Consider the following 6,114-nt stretch of genomic DNA (forward strand, 5'->3'; position numbering starts at 1 on the left):
AGTATACAATTTTGATAATTAACGCGAGAGAAGGTTAAAGAAGGAGTTTGAAAGGATTAAAAAAAGAGAAAGAAAGGGAGATTTATTTAATTTAAAAGAAATATTCACAATAGCGTCGGAGAAATGTAAAAAAAAAACGTGAATGTTCCTGTTGGAAAATTTTAAAAGCGCGTCGCTCTAAGCTTTGAAACGACAGAGGGCAGAGAGAAAATTTTTTTTTTTAGAGAATTTTATTTCGCCTAATGAAATTCTCTTTTATTTCCCGCCTTTTCGACACATCCGTACGAAAGGCTCATTTCTGACGATTTAACTCTTTTGTGCGTGGGAAACTTTTACTCGCGCGAGCGTAAATTTCCAGCTCATTTTTATAGCGAAACTGCGAAGGTGTGTTTCCGAAAAATAAATTTGCAATCTTATTTACGCGGTAACCTTCTCTCTTTAATTTCTTATCAGTAAGTTTTTTTTTTAAGTAGATTTATCGTAAAACGTTTAATAAATAGGTTTTGTTTGAAATTGGAACATTTTCCAAAAAAATAAATCTGTAAATTTATTTACGCGGTAATTTTCTCTCTTTATTCTAATTTCTTATCAGTAAGTTTTTTTTTTCAAATAGATTTCACGTGAAACGTTTAATAAATAGGTTTTGTTTGAAATTGAAACATTTTTCAAAAAAATAAATCTGTAAATTTTTTTACGCGGTAATTTTCTCTCTTTATTCTGATTTCTTATCAGTAAGTTTTTTTTTTCAAATAGATTTCACGTAAAACGTTTAATAAATAGGTTTTGTTTAAAATTAAAACATTTTCCAAAAAAATGAATCTGTAAATTTATTTACGTGGTAATTTTCTCTCTTTATTATAATTTCTTATCAGTAAGTTTTTTTTTTCAAATAGATTTCACGTAAAACGTTTAATAAATAGGTTTTGTTTAAAATTAAAACATTTTCCAAAAAAATGAATCTGTAAATTTATTTACGTGGTAATTTTCTCTCTTTATTCTAATTTCTTATCAGTAAGTTTTTTTTTTCAAATAGATTTCACGTAAAACGTTTAATAAATAGGTTTTGTTTGAAATTAAAACATTTTCCAAAAAAATAAATCTGTAAATTTATTTACGCGGTAACCTTCTCTCTTTATTCTAATTTCTTATCAGTAAGTTTTTTTTTTTAAATAGATTTATCGTAAAACGTTTAATAAATAGGTTTTGTTTGAAATTAGAACATTTTCCAAAGAAATAGTTTTCCAAATAATTTTAGTCCAATTATTGTCCGAAAACATGTACTTTTCTAAAATTTCCTACAACGTAGAGATTTCTAGAATTTGCCTATTTTCAAAATTTCGAAAAAATTACTATCGCTGAAATTCGCCTATCTCGAGCGTCCTTGAAAATAAATTTCCTTTAAAACCAATACCTGCTTGGAAAATATAAATTTTTCTAATCTACATTTTACTAGTTTTCCAAACTAGTAGAAGAAATTTTTCTTGCCACGAAGAAAATTGTTTCCTACTGAACAGATATTTCTGAAATTTTACCTACTTTTAAAATCCCTCAAAATTACGGAAAAAATTCGAGTAGGTGTGACAGGTGATGATATCAAAAATTTCTGATTGTTTCAAATCTAAATAATCAGAATGCTAATGCGCCTAAATGTTGTTCAAATTGACAAGATTGCGTGTCAGTTTTATCAAGACGTGTATCGAGAGATCAGTGTCGTTTGTGTGTTTTTTTCTTTTTCTTCTACTCGAGATTTAAGACACGGTTGCGAAATAAAAATATTTACAACGTCTAGATAACTTATCGAGGATGATCTTCGTTCGATGTTGTGATTATCGTTTCACCATTGGTTCTATTTACACGCGTGTTTTCGCTCATGCTCCGAGAGAGCGTTAAGAGTTTGTTTGCAGGCTCATCAAATGCTTTTATCAATGAGTATTTGTAACGCTTGCGAAAGAAAAAAAAGAGGATTATTACAACGTGTCAACAATACAACTCTCTTTCGCTGATAATAGAATTAATAAGGGGACTCGATATTGTTCGATTGACAATAAAAGCATTATCAATGTCTCGAGAAGATTATATTAATATTATTAGCGATAAATTTTCGAAACTTACTCAATTATTTTAGCAAACTTAACTGTTGAATAGGCAAATCTTTACCATTATATAATACAGTATGTGAATTGAATCACACGAATTATTTTTCAATTACTCTAATTTTCGTTTCGAAAGCAGATCGAGATCATTTCAAGTAATATTTGCGAGTAAGAGGCGTTCAACGTGAACGCGTACAATCGAGCATGATAAAACGATTATGCGAGTTGATTATAAATGTCTGTGAACCACTCTCGATTGGCAATCGATTGTCGAACAAGCAGCTCGCCTGCAATTTACGACAATTACGTGATCGATTAAATGTCGTAACACTTTGAATTGTCGCCTAATCGAGCGAAAATTACACGTGCAATTGGCATCTTTTGTCGAGATACGCTGTAACATGCGACTTTCATGCTCTCTTTGTTTGACGATCTCTTTGAGAAATTCGCTCGTACATTTGCGAACTATGTCAACTATTTAAATATATATTAAATAATAATAGCAACGACATAACATTAAAACACGACACTGTTTTACGCAACGAGTTTCGCGATTTATTTGTTTGTTTAAATTCAACTGACGACATATCTCTTGTGTTGGTGGGAGAAAGTTAAATGAATCGCTATATGAGAATCATGTTATAAAATTAGTTATATTGAGGTACACGTATATTGTCAATATACGTGTTAATATATATATATATATATTGTAAATAATAAATTTATATAATTATAAAATTATATAAATTTAAATTATAAAATTTGCAAATAACAAATTTATATAATTATACAATTATATAAATTTAAATTATAAAGTTTGTAAATAATAAATTTATATAATTATAAAATTATATAGTAAAATTATGATTACGTTAGCGAATTTGCAATTTCTTTTTTTTTTTTTTCAATTTAATTTAAGAGAACAAATCTTCTTTTCGAAGATTCTCGACTCAGGAGCAATTAATAATTTAGGTAATGCTTGTGTGATTTATTTAATCTGAACTTAGTGAAAAGCAATCAGGTAACGTCGATTTTCTCGATGAAATGATTGGAAACTAATTTTTATCGCGATGTTGTTGAACGAAATTCGACGTCCATGCCTGTGTGCTATTCCCCATGAAAATTCAAAATCGTTGTTAAAACGCGCGCGCGCGCGCACGGGGGATTAGCCATTGGAGTTTACGTTTAATTAAATTTAAATCTAAAAGAAATATTGCATTTAGGGTGTAATCTCAATCGTTGCGCGATTATTTCCCGCCCGGAGGGAATTTTACTTTAATCAATCCGATATCAGCTTATCAGGGTTCCATCAGGAACTGATAAATTATTTCCGCTCGAAGATTCTATTAAAATAACGAAAATAATTTTTCTTTTTTTCTGTTCATTCGTATCCTTCTTCGGTCATCGATTCAATTTCAGTAGATTATGGTCGTGGATATTGAAGCTTGTTAAAATTGTAAAGAAATTGCTAATAATGGAAAGTTGATTTAAATTAATATCACTTCTGAGAACATTTATTAATATTAGTTAATATTAGTATTAATATTTATTAATATTAGTTATATTAATGTTAGTATTAATATTAATATTAGTTATATTAGTTATATTAATATTAGTATTAAAATTTATTAATATTAGTTAATATTAGTATTAATATTTATTAATATTAGTATTAATATTAGTTATATTAATTTTAGTATTAATATTAATATTAGTTATATTAGTTATATTAATATTAGTATTAAAATTTATTAATATTAGTTAATATTAGTATTAATATTTATTAATATTAGTATTAATATTAGTTATATTAATTTTAGTATTAATATTAATATTAGTTATATTAGTTATATTAATATTAGTATTAAAATTTATTAATATTAGTTAATATTAGTATTAATATTTATTAATATTAGTATTAATATTAGTTATATTAATGTTAGTGTTAATATTAATATTAATATTAGTATTAATATTAGTTATATTAATGTTAGTGTTAATATTAATATTATTATTAGTATTAATATTAGTAGTATTAATATTAGTATTAATATTAGTTATATTAATGTTAGTATTAATATTAATATTAATATTAAAGTTGTATTACATTTTTAATATATTTATTATAATATTTATTATACAAAATTATAACGATTGCATGTTATTATAACGTGTATATTTCGTATATTATATTCTGACATGTTAAATTTCAAACATTTCGCAATAGAATATTGCGTTAGAAAATTGAGAAAGGAAGATTAATCGCAAAATATCTGAGAAACATTGAACGCAATGTTGGAGAAGACAAAGACCTCTGCTAGAATCTACGATTCGAAAGATGCATTTACATTCCTCAATACCGTTTGCAACAACGATTTTATCTCGCGTCGCGGATTTCATAAGAGATAACGCTCGCTGAAACACGAATACTGTGCTCCCTCACAATGAAGAAGAAAAGAAAAATCAATATCCGTTTGAAGACAAAAGAGACGGGGATTAAATCGTAAAATAATCGTCGCTCGAAATAAAGTGGAAAAGGTGGTAAATGACTCACAATGTATGCAATAAAATGCAGTAGAATTCAAATTTAAAAAAAGTCAATTAAAATTTCTGGCGATTTACTGGTAGGTTTTGAGCGAACGGGGAACTGAATGAAATTGAAATTGAAGAGCTTGGAAATATATTTAACTATTTATATATTTAGTTAAATATATTTAATTAGTTATATATTTAGTTAAATATATATTTGACTATTAATATATTTAGTTATATATATTTAATTATTTATATATTTAGTTGAATATATTTAACTATTAGTATACAATATTTAGTTAAATATATTTAATTATTTATATATTTAGTTAAATATGTTAATATACAATATTTAGTTAAATATATTTAATTATTTATATATTTAGTAAAATATGTTGATATACAATATTTAGTTATATATATTTAATTATTTATATATTTAGTTAAATATATATTTAATTATTTATATATTTAGTTAAATATATATTTGACTATTAATATATTTAGTTATATATATTTAATTATTTATATATTTAGTTAAATATGTTAATATACAATATTTAGTTAAATATATTTAATTATTTATATATTTAGTAAAATATGTTAATATACAATATTTAGTTAAATATATTTAATTATTTATATATTTAGTAAAATATTTTGATATACAATATTTAGTTATATATATTTAATTATTTATATATTTAGTTAAATATAATATTTAACTATTAATATACAATATTTAGTTAAATATATTTAATTATTAATCTATTTAGTAAAAGAAATTATCTTTAGTCTTTGGTATTGATTTCGTGTTTGTTATTCATCGATCAACATGTATTTCGCGTTTGATATTATTTTGATTATAATTTTTAACGATTTCGAAAATTATTGTCGCAAAAAATCCTAAACTAGAGGTGCCTGAAATTTGTCTAGATATTTTTTCGAACGGAGAAACGCCAACGGAAGAGAAATTCCTGGAGCGGGAGGGGCAAAGCGAGGAAAGCCACGATAGCCGAGGTTTAATCTCAAATCCGCGAGTTTAACAAAAAAAAAAACCTCCTCCTCCCGAGGAATATCTCGCGCCGTGAACTTTCAATTTTCCAAAAGAATCAATTTCACCAGCCGTGAATCTGATCCGCGGCTCAAAGGGGCGCGAATCTCCCTCTTTCGATGCTCGCGCCCGTATTTTCTATTCCATATATCCGGTTCGGGGGCGAACGCCGTCCGAGCAACCACCCCGCCGCCATTGTGCAACGAAGCGCGCGAAACTTTTTTAATACGATCGGACTTACCCGTTGATCGACGGTCGAACGTTCAAACGGCGCATCGGCTGCCTCGGCCTCGGGCCTTTCATTTTTCTGGAAATTTGACGGATCGGAAGTTTTTTTCCCCTCCTCGCTGGAAGCTCGTCCAATATCCGGCGTCGCGTCGGTTTCGCTGGCTGTTCTCGACGCGCCATCTTTTTTCTTTTTTTTTTTTTTTTTTG

Source organism: Frieseomelitta varia, unplaced genomic scaffold (assembly GCF_011392965.1).
Source record: "Frieseomelitta varia isolate USP_RPSP 00005682 unplaced genomic scaffold, Fvar_1.2 scaffold_421, whole genome shotgun sequence".
Taxonomy (NCBI): Eukaryota; Metazoa; Arthropoda; class Insecta; order Hymenoptera; family Apidae; genus Frieseomelitta; species Frieseomelitta varia.